Below are 24534 nucleotides of genomic sequence, written 5' to 3' on the forward strand. Positions count from 1 at the left end.
CTTCCACCTTTTTAGTAGTTAGAGGTAAGAGTCTCAAAGACTTTCTTGCTGGATAGGCTTCAAAGCCATGATCTGCAGATCTCAGCCTCCTAAGAAGCTAGGATTACTGGCATGAGCCACTAGAGCTGGGTTAGACATAATTCTATATATGTTTTGTGAAAGGTATTTGTGTACACATCTTATTTTCTCCAAATTTCCCTGAGGGCTATGACTATTTTGTATGTTAATTAGCAGAAAAAATAGCATGGGAAACAGGGTGCAGCTCTGTGGTAGAGGACATTTGAAGCCCTGTGTTCAAACCCCAACACTAATAAAAGAAAATCAAAACACATTTGTTCAAGGAAAAAACATATAATACTCAGAAAGATTCATTTTTTTTTGTTTTCCCTGTTTGGGGTAAGTTTTTAACATGTTGAAAATTCAAGAAAAGCAATTGAGAAGATAACATCTTTGTAACATTATTTCATTAATGTTAGTACATACATGAAAAACTCAATTGATGCCATTATAGAGTTGATTTCTGTAAACAAGAAGTACTGTTAAGGCTAATAGGGCAACTGTGATACAGTAGAATACACTAAACTTGAAGTCAGATAATGTAGCTTCAAGAACTGGCTCTGCTAGCAACTGGCTCTTTGACAATGGGTGATTCATTTAACTTCCCTAAGCCTTTTTTCCTAGTGTGTCAAAGGGTAGTGTACTTCAGAGAACCGTTTCAAAAATTAAAAAATAATACATGCAAATATATAATGTGAACACTGCAAATAGACATTCTTATTTTTACTAAGCAGCAATGAATTACATCATAAAGGGGAGGGTGGGAGAACAGAAAAGTCACCACCAGGAAGTCAAGAATGGTGATACATGCCTACAATGCCAATACTGGGGAAGCTGAAGCAGGACGATCATAAGTTTGAGGCCAGCTGGGCAGGAGTAGCTTATATCTGTAACCCTAGCTACTTCAGAGGCTGAGATTTGAAGATCAAAATTCAAAGACAGACCAGGAAGGCAAAAACCATAAGACTCTTCTTATTTCCAATTGACCACCAAAAAGCCAGAAGTGGAGCTATGGCTCAAATGGTAGAGCACCAGCCTTTTGCAAAAAGAACTCAAGGACAAGGGCTGGGAATATGGCCTAGTGGTAGTGGTAGTGCCTCGTATACATGAAGCCCTGGGTTCAATTCCCAAGCACCACATATATACAAAAAGGCCAGAAATGGCGCTGTGGCTCAAGAGGTAGAGTGCTAGCCTTGAGCAAACCAGGGACAGTGCTCAGGCCCCGAGTCCAAGCCCCAGGACTGGCAAAAAAAAAAAAAAAAAAGAAGTCAAGGCCCTGAATTCAAGGCCCAGGACCAGCATAACAAAACAAACAAGACAAAGTTACTAGGAAAGTTAGAACATATAAATTATCAAAGTAACAAGTCATCCTGAAGGAATAATGGTGCCAAAGGAAGTTGACTAAAGGAACAGGTCAGAAGAGGGGGAAAAATGATCAGAAGTGGGAGAAGCAAGAATTAGAACTGACTTGAGTTGCAAAGATCTGACAGTATCTTTAGAAACAGTCAGGAGAGGGCTGAGGTGTCACTCCATGGTTACGGCATTTGCTTTCACATCCTGGAAGCCCTGGGTTCAATCCTCAGCACTGAAAAAATGAAAAATAAAAAAGGAGGAATGAGACCAAAAGAAAGAAATTCCAAGAATCCAACAATAAAAATATCCTATACCCGTGGGGCTGGGAATATGGCCTAGTGGTAGAGTGCTCACCTTGTATACATGAAGCCCTGGGTTCGATTCTTCAGCACCACATATATAGATAAAAGCCAGAGTGGCGCTGTGGCTCAAGTGGTAGAGTGCCAGCCTTGAGCAAAAAGAAGCCAGGGACATTACTCAGGCCCTGAGTCCAACCAAGCCCCAGGACTGGCAACAAAACCAAAACCAAAAAAAATATATATATATATATATATATATATATATATATATATATATCCTACACCCAGCTGGGCATGGGAGCTCATGCTCGTGATCCAGCTACTTTAGGAGGCAGAGGTAGGAAAATCATAGTCCAAGGCCAACCTGAGTAAAAGCTCCAGACCCTGTGTAGAAAAACAAAAACTAAAGCAAAAGGGGCTGGAGACATGACTCAAGTGTTAGAAGGCTTGATTGAGGCCTTGAATTAAACCGCAGTATCTTATATCCCACTATCCCAGGAAGGGAGGGGAAAGAGGGAGGGAGAGAAGGATGAAAGGAGAGAGAAAGGAAATAGAAATAGGAAGAAAAGGGGCTGGGGATATGGCCTAGTGGCAAGAAAGCTTGCTTCGTATACATGAGGCCCTGGGTTCGATTCCCCAGCACCACATATACAGAAAACGGCCAGAAGAGGCGCTGTGGCTCAAGTGGCAGAGTGCTAACCTTGAGCAAAAAGAAGCCAGGGACAATGCTCAGGCCCTGAGTCCAAGGCCCAGGACTGGCCAAAAAATAAAAACAAAAAACAAAAAAAAGAAATAGGAAGAAAATTGCACAACATGAGCACCACAGATGAATTCCATCGCCTCTCACTCGTATGCACTCACGTGGGAGCAGTTAAGTCCAGCGCAGTGGCTACAAACACTGGCCTTGAGTGTACTATATATGTCATTGGTTGAACCTCTGTACCTGTTTCCCGAATAAAATAACAGCAATCATTGGTATGTGAAGATTAAATTAAATGTAGTGTTTGAATTTAATTGTTGTTGTTGTTTTTTTGGTGATGCAGGCATTACATATTCTAGGCAAGGTACCCTACTATTGTGCCCATCCATAAATTTTTTTCTAACTTAGCATCATTGGAAACATCTAATCTAGTGAGATACAAATTTGCTCATTTTTATTTTTTATTGTTACATAAAGTCACAATTACATAAGTCAGGTAAAGAGCACATTTCCTTTTGGACAATGTGACCCCTTCTGTCATTCTCTCCCAGTTTTTCCTTCCCATCTCCACTCACAAGTTGTTCGCTTTCAACATAGTGTATTTGTTTATTTTGGAAGTCACTTACTTTGAGGCATGAAAAGCATTCTACTAATCTATGCAGTTAATATCCTATATACTATAAAAGACTCCCTAAACCCATCTTTGCAACTTCATATCTCATCTAAAAATGATTATGTATCAATTAAGAACCCTAACCAGGCTAGAGACTGCATAGGATATTGCATTATAAACCTCTCCTTCAAACTCTAAAAGAAAACGATAGAATTATCCAAGACAAGGAATAATTATCTTTTCTAAGAATTAGCTATTCAACTATTAATCACTGCTCAATTCATGCCATTTAAATAATGGAGAACACCAAAAAATACATAAACATAGTACTTCACTCCCAACATGAATGGTACATTGCAAACCTGTAGACAAGTTTACATCAAACGGGGCTATAAAGCACATTTACTTCTTCAGTCCCGGTAATCTGGCATAGGTATGGTATCAAAATTTCTTTATGCCTAGTTGCCATATTGTATAACAGCCATTATGAAAAATTTTAAATGTGACAGATTTATTTGATCACATTTATTGGAGCCCTGCACTTCATGGAATTATCTGTTCCTGAAGCTTAGTGCTCAATTCTCAGCTGACAGCTGTCAGCTCTTACCCTGCCCTGTCTGGTTCCAGCTTTTTGAAATTAGCATGCAGCTATATGTATCTTCCTGATCACTTTCCTAGAGCTTGCAGGAGAGTAAAAGCACAGAATATTAAAAGCCCTCACATTGCATGCCAATTGAGTTAGGTGCTACCAAGATAATATTTCAAAGTAGTCATCTCTATTGTCTTGAACACCCCCAAGAGGAAGCCAGCCCCTAGACCATGTTCCTGAACTCAGGATCTAGCCTTTGCCACTGTATGCTGGTGCCCCCAAGCAAGCCTGCCCAGTGTCCTTGACAGTCCAATAGAAAGCCATTGCTTTGTCCTGATCCTATAGGAGCTGTTCCCTCATTCACACCCATTCACCTGTATAGTGGAAATCTGTCTGATCTTTGGCTGCCCTGGCTCAAACTCTCTTTCTTTGAATAAAAAACTCTCCATCGTGAGTTTTCAGGATTCAGAGACCACTATATTTGCTTTCCCAGTACCACTCCGCAACCCTATCCCACATCTAGGTTGTAGGGACATGAGCTGAGCTCTACTCAATAGAAGCACCAGCTCAACCCAGCATAGCAGCACCCCACCGTAATCCTAGCTACTCAAAAGATTTAGGTTGGCGGGCTGGGGATATAGCCTAGTGGCAAGAGTGCCTGCCTCGGATACACGAGGCCCTAGGTTCGATTCCCCAGCACCACATATACAGAAAACGGCTGTGGCTCAAGTGGCAGAGTGCTAGCCTTGAGCGGGAAGAAGCCAGGGACAGTGCTCAGGCCCTGAGTCCAAGGCCCAGGACTGGCCAAAAAAAAAAAAAAAAAAAAGATTTAGGTTGGAAGTTAACTTGAACTTAGGGATTCAGATAAACCTGGCCAACTTAGACCCTCTCTTGTAAAGGAGGAGGGAGAAAGAAAAGCAGAGGAAAGAAGAGAAGGAAGAGGATAGGAGGAAAAAAGGAAGTGAAGATGGAGTTGGAAGAGGAGGAAGAGAAGGAAGAGGCAGAGGAGTATTGAAGTCTGAGGCTGTTCCCAGGGGAAAGAAAATGAGAGCTAATCTAAACACTAAGGAAAAATGAAAAAGAGCTAGAGTAGAGTGCCTGCCGGGCAAACCCAAGTGCTACCAAGAAGAGGGAAGGCAGTTAGAATGGCCTATACTCTGAACTCAGGAAACAACAAATGCTGGAGGGGGTGCGGGGAGAGAGGAACCCTTCTCCATTGTTGGTGGGAGTGCAAATTAGTACAACCACTTTGGAGAACAGTATGGAGGTTTCTCAAAAAGCTCAATATAGACCTACCCTATGACCCAGCCATACCACTCCTAGGCATCTATCCTAAACAGCACAACCCAAGATATCAAAAAGACATTTGTACTTCCATGTTTATCGCGGCACAATTCACAATAACCAAAATATGGAAACAACCCAGATGCCCCTCCACAGACAAATGGATCCAAAAAATATGGTACTTATACACAATGGAATACTACATAGCGATTAGGAATGGTGAAATATTGTTATTCGCAGGGAAATGGTCAGAACTCCAACAAATAATGTTGAGCGAGACAAGCCTAGAACACAGAAAACAAAGGGGCATGATCTCCCTGATATAGGACTGTTAACAAAGGGAGACGGAGAGACAGTAGAGACCAAGTCTGTGAATACTGTATACATTCTTGATACATTGTATATTGTATATATATATATATATATATGTCTACCTGACCTAGAGAAGGGATAGAAAAACAGGACGTAAGATATCACAAGAAATGTACACACTGCCCTACTATGTAACTGTACCCTTTTTGCACAACACCTTGTAAAAAAAATTGTGTTCAATTAATAAACAAATTTTTAAAAATGCAGCAAAAAAAAAAAAGAAGAGGGAAGGGCCACAGGGGTGAGGCAGCCGCCTCCTGCCCAGTGCTGGCCACCGTGGTGCTACAAGCTCTAGAGTGGCCCTGACATCAAGCCAGGAAAGTGATGACTACACCCTTTGGCCCAACACAGAATTTTTGCCCTGTTTCTACCAACAGTTCTTTTTCTTTGTGCCAGTACTGGGGCTTGAACTCAGGGCCTGGACACTATCCCTGAGCTTTTTTGCTCAAGACTAGTGCTCTACCATTTGAACGACAGCTCCACTTCTGACTTTTTGCTGGTTCATTGGAAATAAGAGTCTTGTGGACTTTTCTGCCCAGTCGGGTTGCAAACTATGATTGCCAGACCTCTGCTTCCTCAGTAGCTAGGATCACACACATGGGCCAGGGATGCCCAACCCTAGTAGCTTTCCAATAGATGTATATTGTGCTTCTAAATGGCAGTCCGTTGCCCTTTTAGACTAACTGTACCTGGGCTCCCACTTGGTTTCTGTGTGCCATTCTCTCCCTTGCTGCAGCTTCCTTCCTTCCTCTCCTGTGGCTCCACTGCTTCCCACTGGCCCCTATCTGGCCTCAGGAGCCCTGTGCTCAGCCTGAGGTCTCAGCACTGGGCTAGGTGCTAGCAGGGAAGAGGGCCCTCAAAATCACCAAGGGGAGAAGGGCACAGGCAAAGAGACAGGAGGGCAAAGGAGACTTCTCCTCCTTTATATTTCTCCTCCTTTATATTTCATCTAAGTTTTTTTGTTTGTTTGTTTTTGGCCAGTCCTGGAGCTTGGACTCAAGGCCTGAGCACTGTCCCTGGCTTCTAGCTCAAGGCTAGCACTCTGCCACTTGAGCCACAGCACCACTTCTGGCCATTTTCTGTATATGTGGTGCTGGGGCATCGAACCCAGGGCCTCATGTATATGAGGCAGGCACTCTTGCCACTAGGCCATATCTCCAGCCCTCATCTAAGTTTTTATTTACTAAGTTTTAGCATTGTACTGACCCTGTATAGGCATGATCCCACAAGAAGATTTTGAGGCAGAAACTCCTATGACCCCCCAATTTCAAGAGAAGAAAAGGTGATTCCTGGGTCTTCCTTCAACCTAATTGGTGGGAAGAAGGATGAGTAGTAGCTCAGCGCTGAAATGAGATTGGCCAGGAGTCGATAATTGCAAGTTATATAATGGGTTATGTGGAGGTTCATGGTACTAATATGTATAATTTGTCTATATTTGGACTTTTCCATTGCCTGCTCTCTTAACTTCTTTCTACACTGAATTCCTGGAACGATGCCTTAAAAAGTCTAACCAGAAAAAGAAAAAGAAAAGTGATTTTCAGAGAATTGAAAAGGGATTCAGAAGCCTGGATTAATTTCTCGCTCATGTAGTCTGGTTCATGGCAGGAAAGAGCAACACAATATAGCCAGACAGTAACTCTTCTTACCCAGTGCTTATTCTAAAACGTGTGCCCTGGTGCTTGGCAGCCAAAGTTTTCTAAAAACACCCAGGCAACAGCTGTCCTGAGTTGTCACCTGACCTGCCAGGCCCTGAGTCAGCACTGCCCTCCTCCCAACAGCCAGATCTGACTTGCCCTTGGCTGGTTGAGCTAAACCAGTTGGACCAGCCCAGCCCTGCCCTGTCCCAGCGTTCTCCTCAGGGACAAGCTTCTTCTGCTTCTCTGACTCTCACCTGGGCTTCCCACCCCAGGGTGGCCTTCTCATCCACCGCAGTGACCTCATGCCTCAAACTTGAGCTCTGAAGGGAGCTAGAAGATCATAGCCTAGTCCTTACAGACATAGACAGGGCTCTGGAATCTTCCCTGAATGGAAAAAAGTAAGCCAGACACATCATCATCTCCTGTCATCTGCCAGGCTTCCATCTCTGGGTGTCTCTGGAATTCACTTGAAGAAAAAAACAGAATTAAATGTGCAGTTGCTGGGCTGGGAAATGGCCTAGCGGCAAGAGTGCTTGCATCGTATACATGAAGCCCTGGGTTTGATTCCCAAGCACCACATATACAGAAAACGGCCAGAAGTGGCGCTGTGGCTCAAGTGGCAGAGTGCTAGCCTTGAGCAAAAAAGAAGATAGGGACAGTTTTCAGGCCCTGAGTTCAAGGCCCAGGACTGGCCAAAAAAAAAAAAAAAAAAAAAGATTGTAAATGTGCAGTTGCTCCCTGTCCTAGGTTCAGTCCTAAAAGAGATCAGAGCTGGGGCAATATGCAAATGAGACCAAATGGAGAGCAGATTCTTTTTTTGTTGTTGTTTTGTTTTTGAGACAAGGACTCTCTGTACAGCCCAGGCTGGCTTCAAACTGCACAACCGCTGGCCTTTCCCCATAGGTCAAGGTGACAAGCACAGGCCTCCACACTTAGCCATTGGTTGAGATGGAATTCTGCAAACTTTTATACCTGGGCTAGTCTCAAACCACAAGCCCCACTTCCCAAGTAGCTAGGATTACAGGCTTGAGCCATCACACCAGCTGGCCTCAGATTCTTGATCCTCCTGCCTCATATTCCTAGGTGTCGGAATTGTAAGTTGTGAACCACCGTACCCAGCAACAAATCAAATTTTGCTCTGTATTTCTCATAGGTCCATTCAGCACATCCTTACTAGCTACAGTTGGGTGTTGACATACATATTCTCCAGCTATCACTGGGGACTGACACCAAGACTGGAGCACCCAGGCAGCATGGAGCCCATCATGAGACCTCCCTGCCAACACCTCCTCTCTCAGACCTTCAGGTCAGCATGGTCCGAATATTGACTTCCATGACCTTGGGCTAGTAACCTCTCAGAGCCTGTTTTTGTCATCTATTATGTAGGAACCCATCACCTACCTTGTTGGATTGTTGTGAGGGTCACAGTTATATAGGTGCACAGTAAGCGCTCAATAAGCATCAATATCCTTGAGACTGGCTCTTCCTCCAAGCCTTCGGGCCTGAGACAAAGTACTACCCAGCTCTCATGTTTTAACAGAACACGATGATCATAGCTGTCTTCTCATTGGTTCCCATATGGTCTAGTTGCTTTCTGGTCCTCCCCCCCCACCCCCACCCCTGCCAGCCCACGCTGTTCCACAACTGTGTACTGATGTCATGATTATACACATTCTTCACTTCTATACATTCTAACTCATTACCTTCCTCATTGCCCCCAGACTCCTAAATATGTGCTCCAAGATCCCTTCTTCCATCACAACTTTCTGTGTCTAATGATTGTCTAAAAACTCATTGCCTTGAATCTACATGCAAATAAAGCTTTGTCTAAGTACACCGGGTTTTCAGTCCTTCTTGAAGTATAGAAGCTATATTCTGGCACAACACATCAGGTATGGTTTGGCTTAGTATAATAAAAAGGAAAGCACATTTCTTAATATATGCATGTCCTTAGGATTATGTCCTTAGGATTATGCCCACTAAGTGCATAGTGGGCTCCGGTAGTAGAGTGCTTGCCAAACAAGCCTAAGGCACTGAGTTCAAACCCCTGTACCATTTTTTTTAAAGGAAGGAAGGAAGGAAGAAAAAGAAAAGTTCTGTGTCAGTGTTGACTTAGGTCTGAGGGGAAGTAGAAATCCTAGACCATTTCCACAGAGAGTACATAAGTCTCTTACATTTTGTACATACATCACAACTAGCTTTCTAGAACATAACTTTAATATTTTATCCTTTAGTTACTAGTAAATATTATCTTGGTCCCTTTTTTTCCCCACCAGCCCCCGACCCCCTTGAACTTGGTATCTGATGCTTTTGCTCACTGGCTGGTGCTTTACCACCTGAACCACATCTCCAACCTGGAAAAGTTGTGAGGAAAAAGAGGACATCTTGTATAATAAGAGACTTAAATAACTTATCAGCTATTGGAGTCTGTAGACCTTGTTGGATTCTGATTTAAACAAATAACCATTAAAAAACAAATTTTATATTTATGAGATAATTAGAAATTTAAATGATAAAATTTGATGACACTTTTTAAAAAGGACTAAGGTGTTGTTGTTTCTTCTTTTTTTTTTTTTAGTGAGAATAGTGTTTGGGTTTTTGTTTGTTTGTTTGTTTGTTTGTTTTTTGCCAGTCGTGGGGCTTGAACTCAGGGTCTGAGCACTGTCTCTGGCTTCTTTTTGCTCAAGGCTAGCTCTCTACCTCTTGAGCCACAGCGCCACTTCCGGCTTTTTCTATATATATGGTGCTGAGGAATCAAACCCAGGACTTCATGTATATGAGGCAAGTACTTTACCACTAGGCCATATTCCCAGCCCTCGAGTTTGGGTTTTGATCTTTAAAAATGAAATGTCTAATCAGGGACTGGGAATGTGGTACAGTGCTGCCTAGCATTCCTCAGTACTACATAAACAGAAAAGGCCTAAAGTGGCACTGTGGCTCAAGTGGTAGAGTCTTAGCCTTGAGCGAAAGTAGCTCAGGAACAGTGCTCAGGTCCCAAGTTCAAGCCCAGGACTGACAACAAAAAAAAAGTCTAGGGGCTGGGGATATAGCCTAGTGGCAAGAGTGCCTGCCTCGGATACACGAGTCCCTAGGTTCGATTCCCCAGCACCACATATGCAGAAAACGGCCAGAAGTGGCTCTGTGGCTCAAGTGGCAGAGTGCTAGCCTTGAGCGGGAAGAAGCCAGGGACAGTGCTCAGGCCCTGAGTCCAAGGCCCAGGACTGGCCAAAAAAACCAAAAAAAAAAAAAAGTCTAGCCAGGTGCCAGTGGTTCATGCCTATAATCCTAGCTACTCAGGAGACTGAAACCTGAGGATCACAGTTCGAAGCCAGTCTAGGAAGGAAAGTTTGTGACACTCTTATCTCCATTAAACTATCAAAAAGCTAGAAGTGGAGTTGTGATGGAGTGCTAACCTTGATCAAAAAGAACCTCAGGAATAGTGCCCAGGCTCTGATTCCAAGTCCCAGGACCAACACACACAAAGTAAACAAATAAGTAAAATAAAAATATAATGTCCATTTGGGTGCTGGTGGCTCACACCTGTAATCCTGCTATGCTGGAGACTGAGATCTAAGGATCATGGCTCAAACCCAGCCAGGGACAGAAAGTCTGTAAGAATTTCCTGTCCAATTAAGCATGGCTCAACTGGTAGAACACTAGTGAGGAAAAAAACAAAAACTCAGGAACTGCACCCAGGCCTCAAGTTCAATTCACATAGGGCTTATTCTACTATAGTCTCCACATTTGTGAATGTTTAAAATTATCCAACATAAAATTTAGAAAAGGTGGCTGTGAATGTGGCTTAGTAGTAGAGTGCTTGCCTAGCATGCATGAAGCCCTGCGTTCAACATTCCTCAGTATCAAATAAATAGAAAAAGCCAGAAGTGGCGCTGTGGCTCAAGTGGTACAATGCTATCCTCGAGCAAAAGAAGCTCAGTGACAGTGACCAGGCCCAGAGTTCAAACCTTAGGACTGGCAAAAGAAAAGAAAAGAAAAAAATGTTATTTGGTATCTTGCCTCTGTTATCCAACATAATAAGTGGTTTGGTCCTATGCCTTTCCTTGATCTAGTAAAAGTGATTTCTCTATCTATAGCTAGTTAGTAAATAGGCCAATCAGGTCAGTATGAAGAGCAGATCTCTCCTGTCTACCATCATCCACAATATTTACCCATTAGCCAGTCCTCTGGTCAATGAACTCTAACTCCACCCTATTCAATGATCTGATCTTTGTTTGTTTTGTTTTTTGTTTTGGCCAGTCCTGGGGCTTGGACTCAGGGCCTGAGCACTGTCCCCGGCTTCTTTTTGCTTAAGGCTAGCACTCTGCCACTTGAGCCACAGCGCCACTTCTGGCCATTTTCTGTATATGTGGTGCTGGGGAATTGAACCCAGAGCATTCTTGCCACTAGGCCATATCCCCAGCCCAATGATCTGATCTTTGTTTACAAAGACATCATGAAAGACTTGCATAGTGCCTTGCAAAAGCCAAAATGCTAAGTTCTTAGCATTACCCTCACCTTCCACTCTTGGGATGAGATCTTTTCTTTTTCCCTCTGAGTAGTGCTGGGGATCAAACCTGGGGACTCATATATGCTAGGCAAGCACTCTGTACCAGAGTTATGTCCTTACTCTCTCTCCATATTTTTTAATTAATTAATTAATTAATTAATTTTGCTAGTCCTGGGGCTTGAACTCAGGGCTTGGGCACTGTCTCTGAGCTTCTTTTGCTTAAGGCTAGCACTCTACCACTAAGCCACATTCTCAGCCCTCTCTGTATTTTAAAAATTAGGAGTTTTTAATTGCTTTTCAGCCTTTTGGCTAGTATCAACTATATTATCTGTTCTCATCAGTTTAATATCTGTTACATTCTCTCTCTGTGCACAATATTTTGTGGATTTTGGAAGCCAAGAGAGGGAAAAGAAACTTGATCTACCCACTCTGTGCATCTAACTTGCTGTTGTTGTACCTCCGGGAATGGTCCGACCCATTTAGGGACTTAAAAATCATTCTTGAGCCATTTTTTTTCCTGCCAGTCCTGGGGTTTGAACCTGGGGCCTAGGCACTGTCCCTGACCTTTTGTGCTCAAAGCTAGCATTCTACCATTTAAGCCACAATTTCACTTCCAGCTTTTTAATCATTAATTGGCAATCCAAGCCGTACAGATTTTTCTGCCTGGGCTGGCTTTGAACCAGGATCCTTAGATCTCAATCTCCTGAGTCACTATGATTACAGGTGTGAGTCACTGGCACCCACCTTTTTGTTTTTCCCTTTTTCTTGTTAGAGATGCAGTCTCACTGTTGCCTAGGCTAACAACGTGACATCCTCTTGTTTTTGTAACCTCATCACTCAGGTTACAGGAATGTGCCACCTTGCCCAGCTTTGGTCCTTTTTTTTTCCCTCCTGGTCCTGTGACTTATACTCAGGGCCTGTGCACTGTCCCTGAGTTCTTTTCTCAAGGCTAATGCTCTACTCCCTGAGCCACAGCTCCACTTATGGCTTTTTTGGTGGTTAGATGGAGATAAAAGTGTCATGGACTTTCCTGTCCAGGCTGGCTTTGAACCAGGATCCTCAGATCTCAGCCTCCTGAATAGCTAGGATTATAAGAGTAAGCACCAGCTCATGGCTTGGTCCCATATTTTAATAGCCTAATTTTGACATTTATAGCATCAATCTCAACTGTTCTCTGTATATTGCCTTGGTCAATGAGAGTACCACATTCCCTCAACCACATACCGGACTCAGCCCAAGCCACAGAGTCTAGTCCTGGGTTTTCGTTGGGAAAGACATTTTCTTTTACTGCTCTGTTGGAAGGATGTAATCCTATAGAAGCAGATGGCTATCTTGTCATCGCTAGGGGTCTGCTTGACACGGATGCCAACATGGTGGAAGGATAGAAAGGGATTCTGGGATGATATCACTTGAACCTCTAGATTAAGCTCTGAACTAAAAGCCCAATGACCTAAGTCTTTCTGGATATGTGAGACAATATATTGTCCTCTTTGTTTAAATTACTTTAAGCTGAATTTCTGTCACTTGCAAAAGAAATCCTAAGGAACACAGTGTATGTTGTTGATTGAACAATAGAATGCATAATCTAAAATGTTCTATTTGAAGCCTGTGCCTGGCTCATCATTATTTTTTCTAAACAGTTACTTAGAATAATATTAAAGTGAGCTTACATTCTCTAAACATACCCTAATCACTGAGTCAGAAATATTGCATGCTGAGGAGACAAGTGCTTTTTCTTGGATATTTAAATTTACTATGGAAGGGATGACTATGTTTTTTCAATGAAGGCCCTGCAATCATCTGGGGAGATGTTTTAAAATAGAGAGTTCCCAAGCTGGGGGCAGGATTACAGTTCAAAGCCAGTCCAGGCAGGAAAGTCTATGAGACTTTCCAATTAACCATCCAAAAAATCCATAAGGAGTTCTGTGGCCCAAGTGGCAGAGCACTAGCCTTGAGCAAAAAAACTCAGAACAGCACCCACACATTGAGTTCAAGTTCCAGTACAGACAACTCTGTAAGAATTTCCCAGCAACATTCTATCTGTTGCATAAATAGATTCATAGACTAGAGGTGGAAGCACCATGGAGCTCATTTCATTCACCCCTCCAGCTTCCAGTGGATAATATAACGAGAAGCTGACTGGTCTTGGCTCTATTTCTCTTACACACCTCAAGACCAGAAGGAGCACTTTGTCCAAACCCCTCTGCTCCCATTCATTCAAATGCTAAAGTATTCATAAAGACTTCATAAGAAGATGGGAAAGATTATGTCTCACTCTACAAAGCAAAATTTAATTAGATCTCTCCATCAGACTAGCTAGACCTGTTCTCCTCCCAAGGCGCTCTCCTTGCTCTCATATTGCTGTCTCCTCTCTATCACTTCCTCTACATAACTTCTAACATTCTCTTTTCTGCCAAAAAGCAACTGTTTTTCTCTGTGGGATTGTGAGAAAGGATCTCAGCTTATCTCATGGTAATGGAGCCATATCTATAATAAATATTTCCTAAATGTTTATTAAAAACAACCATTGAAATGTGTGCTTTACTTGACTTATGTAACCGCTCTGTACAACACTTTATAAGAACAATAAAATAAATAAATATTTTTTTAAAAAAACATTGGCCAGGCAATGGTGGATCATACCTACTATCCTAGCTACTGCGGAGGCTGAAATCTGAGCATCAAGGTTCAGAGCCAACTGAGGCAGACAAATCTATGAGACTCTCATTAGCCAGCAAGCAGCTGGCACTGAAGGCATGGCTCAAGTGGTAGAGTGTCAGTGGAAAAAGCTATGCAAGAGTGGGAGGCCTTGAGTTCAGGCCCCAGTACTGGCACGTATACACGTACACACACACACACACACACACACACACACACACACACGAAGAAAAACATGAAAAAGGAGGAGGAGGATTCTTACCTAGTATAGAACTTTAAGTTAAATCACACTTTAAAAAAAATTGTTTTGACAGTCCTGGGGCTTGAACTTAGGGCCTAGGTGCTGTCTCTGAGCCTCTTTGTGCTCAAGGCTCTCTACCACTAGAGCCACAGTGCCACTTCTGGCTTTTTCTGAGTAGTTTACTGGAGATAAGAGTCCCACGGTTTTTTCTGCCTGGGATGGCCTTGAACTGTGATCCTCAGATCTCAGCCTTCTGAGTAGCTAGGATTACAGGTGTGAGTGACCAGGGCCTGGCCAAAACACATTTTTTTTGCATGTTTCTGATGCTGAGGATTGAACCCAGAGCCTCAAATATGCTAGAGAACTCATCTATTCCTGAGCCACAGCGCCATCCCTAAGTCACAACTTCTGAGACATCTACACATCTTCAGTTTCTTGGCTTAGTAGCCCTATGGGATAGAAAGAAAGATGTTAGCACGTTTTCTAAAAGATAGGGAAATTAAGGTGGCTGAGTGCCTTTGCCATTCAGATAGTGAAAGGTCTTGATCTGTGACCTAACATGGCTTGTCTCTAGCAGAATAAGTGAAATTGTGATGGAAATCTCACTGGGACGCCACAGTGAAAAATGTAACCAATGAGGGACACTGTGTAATCCCGGACACTGAAACAAAGGACTGACTACAAGGTTGTGACAGATAAGCCCTGGGAGGGGGAGGGGGAGAGGACAGACCGCCAGTGTTTTTCCCCCCCGCAGAGAGCGGGAAGACGCCAGCACTGGGCAGGCAGGATGCTGTTTGGCAAGGGACTTCAGTCCCCATGTGGGAAAGCATGACTCATCTGGGTGCCACAGCTCAGAAAAGTGACACCATCTCTTAAAATCTCCCCAGTCCCTCAGCCTGACTCTGTATTTGCCAAGCAAGGCTTGGATCCATGGCCGGCTTCTGAAGTCTGACTTCCCACAGGGGAAAGAATGTGCTGACCAGCGTTTCTTGAGGCCGATTGTCAATTATATTTTACAGAATGAATGAAGAACACTGCATCTGGCTTCTCCCTTGTGGGTTTGGTTTAAAGTGAGTTGATTCAACAAATATTTATTGAGTACTCTCTATGTGCCAGGCATTGGTCAGCGCCCTTGTGACTTAGATAAAATTCCTGCCTGCTTAGAGTGCCCACACTAGTAACACGTAATGAATAAAAAAAAAAAGTGGGGAGGGCAGGGAGGGACAAGTCAACTGATTGTTTCCAAGTGTGAGAGTTTCTATTCTGTGCCCCTGGGTCCAGCTGCAACCATCTCCCCCTTTCCAGGAAGATTTAAGAATATGTGATTCTGAGGTATCTGGAGCTCATGACTGGAAATCCTAGCTGCTCAGGAATCTGAGATCAAAGCCAGTGCAGGCAGGGAAGTCCATGAGACTCTTATCTCCAATTCAAACATGCTGGAAGTGGATGTGTGGCTTAAGTGGTAGAGTGCCAGCCTTGAGCAAGAAACTCAGGGACAGAATCCAGGCCTTGAGATCAAGTACCAGCATGCACGTGCATGCGTGCATACACACACACACACACACACACACACACACACACACGAATCTGTAAGGTAATTCTAGAGGACTCAGGGCATGTGATCATGGTGCTCTGACTTGGCATCAAAGGAACTAGGTTTCCTTCAGACCCCTGACTCCCTGCTGCTGCAGGGCTAGCCCTGAGCCTTTGTCTTGATTTAAGATTTGATAACATCCTTCACTCCTGCATTTGACTCACTTCCTAAGCCAGCTCCTCAGGTGAACCACGCACTGGACTAGGGGCTCAGATTCAGAAGTGAGTAAAACATGGCCCCTGGGCCCCGCTCTCAGAAAGGGACATCTTACAGGTGAGGAGAGAGGTAGGAGCCAGCCCCTGGGACGCACAGCAGAGGGATTCTGGGGCAGGCTGGAGAGGGGGTGTGCAAGTTTTCCCAAGGAGGGGGTATTTAAACTTAGGGTCCCAATGGAACAATTCCTGTTGTCCTTTTCTTTACAAGAACAAGGAAACTGAAACTTTGGAGACCACAGAAACAAAAGACATTTCTAGCCACCCATAAAGCCCCCATTGATAATGATTTGGTGGTGTGTACACACTTTCCACTCTGCTATTTATGCTTGCTTTGTTTTCCTCTTTCTTTTCTTAGTGCTTATTAATTGGACAAGAGGCTTCATTGTGATTTCCCATACATGCATATAATGTACTTTGATCAAACTCATCCCCAAATTGCTTTTTTTAAATCCTTCTTCCCTTCCTTTTAAAACAATTTAATGGGTTTTATTATTTTCTGTGTGTGTGTGTGCACGCACGTGTGTGCACGTGTGTGCATGCATGAGTGCCAGTACTGAGACTTGAACTCAGGGTCTGGGTACTGTTCCTTAGCTTTTTCTGCTCAAGGCTAGTACTCTACTTCTTGGACCAAGCCTCCATTTCCAGTTTTTTGCTGGTCAATGGGAGGTAAGAATCACTCATATTTGTCTGCTCTTACTGGGAGCTACCAGTGACCTCCCACTATTCTATTTTTGTACATGTGTCTGAAGATCTATAGTTATCCTCCCCTTTTTACCCTCTTTTTTACCCACCTACTGGCTTCCACCCCTAAACAGTCCTCTCCTGCCCCATTTTACATTCATGTCATCTTTCCTTCTTCGTTCGTTCATTCGTTCCTTCGTTCCTTCCTTCCTTCCTTCTCTCTCTCTCTCTCTCTCTCTTTCTTCTTTTCCTTTTTTTTTTGCCAGTCCTGGGTCTCGAACTCAGGACCTGGGCACTGTCCCTGAGTTTCTCTTTGCTCAAGACTAATGGACCACAGCTCCACTTCCAGCTTTTTCTGAGTAATTTAGTGGAGAAAGAGTCTCATGAGGGCTGAGAATGTGGCTTAGGGGTAGAGTGCTTGCCTAGCATGCATGAAGCCCTGGGTTTGATTCCTCAGCACCACATAAACAGAAAAAGCTAGAAGTGGCGCTGTGGCTCAAGTGGCAGAGTGCTAGCCTTGAGCAAAATGAAGCCAGAGGACAGTGCTCAGGCCCTGAGTCCAAGCCCCAAGATTGGCAAAAAGAGGGGGGAAGGGAGAGAAAAAGAGTCTCATGGACATTTCTGCCTGGGCTGCCTTTGAACCACAATCCTCAGATCTCAGCCTCCTTAGTAATTAGGATTACAGGCATTTGAGCCACCAGTACCTGGTTCATGCCATCTTTTTTTGTGTGTGTGTCTAGATTCCACATATGAGACAGAAAATGCAATAAAGAAAATGTGATACACATATACACAAACACACACACATACATGGAATATCATTCAGCCAGAGAGAATGAAAGTATGTTATTTGCATAAAAATGAATAGAACTAGATAGCCTCATATTAAGTAAATTAAACCAGACTGAGACAAATATCATGTGTTCTCTCATATGCAGAACTGGGCTTACTTTTGAAGGAAAAGCAAAGATTTACCTTGACAGTTGAAGGCAGGGAAGAGAAAGTGTTTGACAAAGGCAACTGTTCTTAGGTTGGCTTTTTAAACCAGATGAAAGCATGAATATATATTCATTTTGTTCACTGAAATGTCACTGATATCAGATAGTACATGACACAAAGTATAATTTAGTGTGTATTTGTTTGTGGAAAGAAAAAAAAGGTAGAGATGTAATGGAGCTGGGAATGCTGGTATACAGCTGTAGTCCCAGCTACTCAGGAGGCCCAGGCAGGAGAATTGGTTGATTTTCCAGGAGTTCAAGACTGGCCTGGACAACACAGTGAGGTGTTGATCTCAAAAAAGAAAAATGAGCCAGACACCCATGGCTCAAGCCTAGCTAATCAGGAGGCTGAGATCTCAGGATTGAAGCTCAAAGCCAGGCCCAGCAAGAAAGACCATGAAACTCTTATCTCCAATTAACCACCAAAAAGCCAGAAGTAGAGCTGTGACTCATGAGGAAAAGTGCTACCCTTGAGCGAAAAAGCTCAGGGCCAGGGCCCAGGCCCTGAGTTCGAGCACCAAAGGGGAAAGGGGGAAGGAAAGTTGAGCCTTTGAATATTAAAACCTGAAAATGAAGTTTCTTATTTCCCCTCCTCCTCCTCCTCCTCCTCCTCCTCCTCCTCCTCCTCCTCCTCCTCCTCCTCCTCCTCCTCCTCCTGTCTCCCTCTCTCCCTCTCTCTTTCTCTCTCTCTCTCGTTCTCTCTCTCTCTCTCTCTCTCTCTCTCTCTCGTTGTTGGTTGTAGGGCTTAAACTCAAGGGCCCTGTCCCTGAGCTTTTTCACTCAAGGCGAGTGCTCTACCACTTTGAGCCACAGCTCTGCTGTGGTAGTTACAGATAAGAGTCTCATGGTGACTTTTCTGCTCAGGCTGGCTTTGAACTACTGTAAAAAAGAGAGATTCATGAGACAGGCTTGTGCTAAACAAAAGTTTCTATCATTTGTTGCCATCAGTCAGAACTACGAAGATTGAGGTGCTCTATTCCGAAAGAGCTGATATCAGAGAGAAGAAGGAGCTTCCTCAGGGATTAGGTATGAGGGACCAGATGGGTTCCATCTGCTATATGAGGTGCTCTGGACCCCAGACACGGAGGCAGCTAATCAGGGAGCCAGTCATCTCTCCCCTCTCAGCTCTACCTCATATTGTGTGGACAAGATGGTGTGGAGACCTTGAGCCACTGCCAATGTTAATCATTGGTGATATTATTGGCATTTGACAGGGGAGGGGAAGAAAAGACATTGGGCCTTTCCCCTTTGCTTCAGTTCAGGTGGCTGGGAGGCTTCTCCCTGGGGAAAAAGAGTTTGGGGGTTTCTTACCCAGGGTTACTGGTACGGTTGTTTCGATTATATATGGCACAAGGCATCACTCAGAAAGAAGCAGAAATCAATCTGAATGACAATAGGCAAGCAGTGGAGGCTACCCTGGGCCTTCCAGCTGGTGCAGCCCCCATCTATCTGTGTAACCCCTTCTCCAACACACAGCTACACTCGGATGTGAGAGCAAGGACTTCCTCACACAGCCTACACAGCGGGTGGGCACCTGAGGTTCTCTCACCCCTTGCTGCTCACAAAGGCCCAGCTTCTAACACCCAGCCTCCTCCCGCTTTAGACCTGACACAGATGCCCCAGGAGAAGGCAAGGGCTGTGGTGGCGAAGGGCTCACAGTAGTCTTTGGGCTGTGTGGAGGAGAACAAGAGTGTGAGGTGGTTTTCCTGGGTTAAGACCCCAGAGTCTCCAGGCCAAGGGTGCTAGGATTGAACCCAGGCTCAGCTCCTATTTTTAAATGGATGTATATACCAACTTTGTGTAAGCAAAGTGGCAGGAAGAGTCTAGTATGCACGTATTTCAAGAGAAAGATGAAGCTGAGTATGGTGGTACATACCTGTAATCCCAGTACTTGGGGGACTGAGACAGGAAGATTTCAAGTCCAGCCTGGAATACTTCTCAAGATCCTATAATAATGTGTGTGTACTGAGAACAAAAACCTAAGAGATATTTTATCTTCAGCATTTTACAATAACTGCTTGTAGTTGCATTTAATGAGCTCAGCTGCTGTAAGAATCACACATAGCAGGGTGCTGGTGGCTCACACCTGTAATCCTAGATACTCAGAAGACTGAGGATTTAGTTTTGAAGTCAGCCAGAGCAGAAAAAGTCCTGAGAGTCTGATTGCCGATTACCCAGCAAAGCTGTGGAAGTGGAGGTGTGGATCAAGTGGTAGAGTGCCAGCCTTGAGCAACAACAGCTGAGAGGGACAGTGAGGCCCCAAGTTCAAGTCCAAGTATTAACAAAAAGAATCACACACAGATACAAGGAAATATTGCAAATATTTGCTGTTCTCTTGAAAATATATGTTTTAAATTTGTAAAGTTTTAATTGATAATCTAGTTCAACTTTACTTTTGTGGACCTTTTCCAAAGGAAGAGTACATGGTTCTGGCTCATGAGGCCTCTCTCTCTCTCTGTCTCTCTGTCTCTCTCTTTCTCTCTCTCTCTGAATTTACATTCAGTAAAATTGATTCTGTTAAGATTTGATAAATTTGATTATTCAACCTCCACCAGTCATGCTGCAAATTCATTTAAAAATGAAAATCCCTTATGCTCCCTTGCAATCAACTTCTCATCTCTTGGAATCAAGATGAGCTTCATAGAGTCAAATCTTATCACTAGAGTGATCTATCGTAGAGAAATGGGAAAGCAATATCAAACCTAGTTGTAAAAAAGTTGATAGTTCCGTGCCAAAATTTCAGACTATGCTGCTGACTGAACTGAATTGTGCAGTATTTCTCTAGAGAGCCAACCCAACTGCAGGGAAGAGGCATGAACTATTCAAAGATATTTCTAGATCTTAGTTCAGCCCTGCTTCCACCAATAAAGGAGCGAAGAAGCCAAATCTGTTTTGGATACCTTCTCTTGAGAATCTTTGATTCTTTTAAGCACCAGGCCTTATTTATTATCACCACCACTCTGAATTCCACCGCATGGAAGAAGGCTGCATGGTTGAAAAGGGCCCTCTCTCTCTCTCTCTCTCTCTCTCTCTCTCTCTCTCTCTCTCTCTCTCTCTCTCTCTTTCTTACTTTCTTATTTGTGCTGGTCCTGGGGATTGAACTCAGGGCTTGAACATTGTCCCTGAGTTGTTTTTTTGTTTGTTTGTTTGGGGAGGTTGGGTTTTTTGTTTTGTTTTGTTTTTAGGGCGTAAACTAAGGGCCTCCATGCTATCCCTTGAGCTTTGCTCAGGCTAGCACTCTACCACTTTGAGCCACAGCACCACTTCCAGTTTTCTGGGGGTTAATTGGAGATAAGAGTCTCACGAGTATTCCTGCCCAAGCTGGCTTTGAACTGTGATCCTCAGATCTCAGCCTCCTGAATAGCTGGGATTACATGTGTGAGCCACCAGCACCTGGATTTGAAGCTTTGCTTTTATTGGTGTTTAATAGGAGATAAGAGTGTCACAAACTCTTCTCCTTGGGCTGGCTTTGAACTGCAATCCTTAGATCTCAACCTCCTGAGCAGCTAGGATTACAGATGTGAGCTTCTAGCACCTGGCTTTCATGAGATTTTTTTTTTTTTAAGTTTCAAATCATTTTTAAAATGTATTGTTTTTTCTCTTTACTACTAATACAAAGGTGATATACAGAGGGGTCACAGTTATGTGAGGTAGGTAAAGAGCACATTTCTTTTTGTACAATGTCACCTCTTCCCTCGCTCTCTCCTAGTTTTTTTCTTCTCATCCCTACCCACAAATTGTATAGTTCATTTTCACCATGGATCCAGTGAGTACCACTGCTGCATTTATTCCCCCTTTGTCCCTCCATTTCTGTGCCTCTTTTACCCTCCCAAAGGCAGATAAATAATCAAACAAATCAAAAGGAAAAGAAAAGAAAAACAGCAACACAGAAAAAAATGTCCTGTTTCTATTTTCTGGAATTTGATGCGGATTTTTTTTTTTTTTGCCAATCCTGGGCCTTGGACTCCGGGCCTGAGCACTGTCCCTGGCTTCTTCCTGCTCAAGGCTAGCACGCCGCCACTTGAGCCACAGCGCCGCTTCTGGCCGTTTTCTGTATATGTGGTGCTGGGGAATCGAACCTAGGGCCTCGTGTATCCGAGGCAGGCACTCTTGCCACTAGGCTATATCCCCAGCCCCGTGATGCGGATTTTTGAACCCAGCATAGACTCTGTTGGACAAAGAGGCTCCCAGCCTCTTTGGATGTCAGATGGGCTGGGTGAACTTGTTTGGAAGTTGTGGATGCTACGAGATGTGGGACTTGCAGTCCTGGCTGAAGTATGTCTGAGGAGATACGCTTTGTGGGCATGCATGATTACAATAGGCCACACCTCCTCCATACCCCCTCCCTACCCTCTTGTTTTCTTTTGTTTTGCTTTGCAGTGCTAGGAACCAAACCCAGGGCCTCCCACCCATAAGGCAAGGGCTTCCCACTGGATGAGCCCTGCCCATCTCTTTTATACCCTAACAACTTGTATGATTTGGTTTTTTGTGTGTCTGTGTGCCAGTAGTAGGGCTAGAACTCAGGGTCTAGGAACTGTACCTTAGCTTTTTGTTTTGTTTTTGTTTTGCTCAAGGCTATACTGCCGTTTGACAGCTTTTTGGAAGCTAATTGGAGCTAAGTCTCATAGACTTTCTTGCCAAGGCTGGCTTCAAAATACAATCCTCAAATCTTAGCCTCCTGGATAGCTAGAATTACCAGGCATGAGCCACGGGCACCTACTTTTGTATGGCTTTTGATCCTTTTGTATTTCAAGATATCAAGTTCTAAAAGGCAAATTCTGCTATGTCAAAGTCTCCGTGAGTACAACACATTAACAAAGAATATAAAAGAATTCTGAAAACATAACATGCTAGAAAGAGATGGCAAACTCTTACGCACTCATGCTGTTGAAGACAAAGGAAATAAGCAGTTAACCTGCTCGTCTAAAATGAATCTTTGTATTTTCTTAGATTTATTGAGGTATGTTTATGTACAATCAAATTTCATAATTCTAAGTTGATAATTTACTGAGTTTTTCCTTTCTTTCACCACTACCACTGAACTGCTTCCCAACCCTTAATGCAACGAGAGCTGATAAATTTACATTAGCACAATCATGTTTCCATTACCCCCAAAGTTCCCTCATGATCCCAAGTGAACCACCCCCTTCCTCTCCCCCTCAATCACACAGCTGCTTTCGATCACTATTGTTTCCTCCATCTGGAATTTCATCTAAACGGAAACATACTTTGTACTCTGTGTGCCTGAATTTCATCTAAACGGAAACATACTTTGTACTCTGTGTGCCTGATTTATGCTACTGCGCATAACCTCTCTCTCTCTCTCTCTCTCTCTCTCTCTCTCCTCTTTCTTTTTTTTTTTTTTTTTTTTTTTTTTTGGCCAGTCCTGGGGCTTGGACTCGGGGCCTGAGCACTGTCCCTGGCTTCTTTTTGCTCAAGGCTAGCACTCTGCCACTTGAGCCACAGCGCCACTTCTGGCCATTTTCTGTATATGTGGTGCTGGGGAATTGAACCCAGGGCCTCATGTATACAAGGCAAGCACTCTTGCCACTAGGCCATATCCCCAGCCCCTCTCCTCTCCCTCTATTTCTCTTTCTCTTTCTCTTTCTCTCTCTCTCTCTCGTACTGGGGATTTAGACAAGCACTCTGGCAGTTGAGACACCTTTCACTTTTCAGGTTGCTTTTCAGATAAGCCTGCTTGGGCAAACCTTGGACCAAGATCCTCCTACCTCTACCTCCTGAGGAGCTGGAATCACAGGCTTGTACCCGGTTTGTTCTGGAGTTAAAGTCTTGGAATGTTTGCCTGAGCTGATCTCAAACTCACAATATTCCTGGTTATACCTTCCTTTCATGTCCTTGGAATTGTAGGCCTGTGCCTTCATGCCCAGATTAAACCTTTTGTTGAAAATAGATATTATAAGCCAGGTGACAGTAGCTCTATAATCATAGCTACTCAGGAGGCTATGATCTAGGATTGTAGTTCAAAGCCACTCCAGGCAGGAAAATCCATGAGACTCTATCTCCAATTAGTTAATAAAAAGGCCAAAAGTGGAGCTGTGGCTCAAGTGGTAGAATGCTAGCCTTGAGCAAGGGCCCTGGACAGTGCCCAGGCCCTGAGTTCAAGTCCCAGAACTGGCATAAAAAAAGTTATAATCTCTATTTACCTTGTGATTGATTTTTTGAGACTCCAGCATTTCATTATAGAGCCCAAGCTGACCATGATCCTTCTGCTTCTACTTCCCAAATTCTGGGATTACAAGTATGAACCACCATGCTGGGTTGGCCTACTTTAAGTAACTTTTTTTGTTATAGCATAACATACATACATAAAAGTGCACAGATCCTAAGGGTACAGCTCTGTGTTTCACAGTGCAGTGTCATCTCCCATAGTAATAGATAGATACATAGACAGATACATACATACATACACAGATACATAGATAGGGTGTTATCAGCACCCAGAAACAACCCTTTGCTTTCCAATCACTATTCATCACACGTGGGTAATCACTATGCTAATTTTATTTTATTTTATTTTTGGCCAGTCCTGGGCCTTGGACTCAGGGCCTGAGCACTGTCCCTGGCTTCTTTTTGCTCAAGACTAGCACTCTGCCACTTGAGCCACAGCGCCACTTCTGGCCGTTTTCTGTATATGTGGTGCTGGGGAATTGAACCTAGGGCTTCATGTATATGAGGCAAGCACTCTTGCCACTAGGCCATATCCCCAGCCCTCACT

The 24534-nt window shown here is 43.7% G+C and overlaps 1 non-coding gene across 1 annotated transcript; it reads left to right on the top strand.

Moving 5' to 3' along the window:
• Positions 1 to 11700: 11700 nt before the first annotated feature.
• On the top strand, positions 11701 to 11890 carry LOC125356970. The gene has a single exon (XR_007212005.1). It is a non-coding gene; the product is annotated as a U2 spliceosomal RNA (small nuclear RNA).
• The last annotated feature ends 12644 nt before the right edge of the window (positions 11891 to 24534 follow it).

This window comes from Perognathus longimembris, chromosome 8 (assembly GCF_023159225.1).
Source record: "Perognathus longimembris pacificus isolate PPM17 chromosome 8, ASM2315922v1, whole genome shotgun sequence".
Classification (NCBI taxonomy): domain Eukaryota; kingdom Metazoa; phylum Chordata; class Mammalia; order Rodentia; family Heteromyidae; genus Perognathus; species Perognathus longimembris.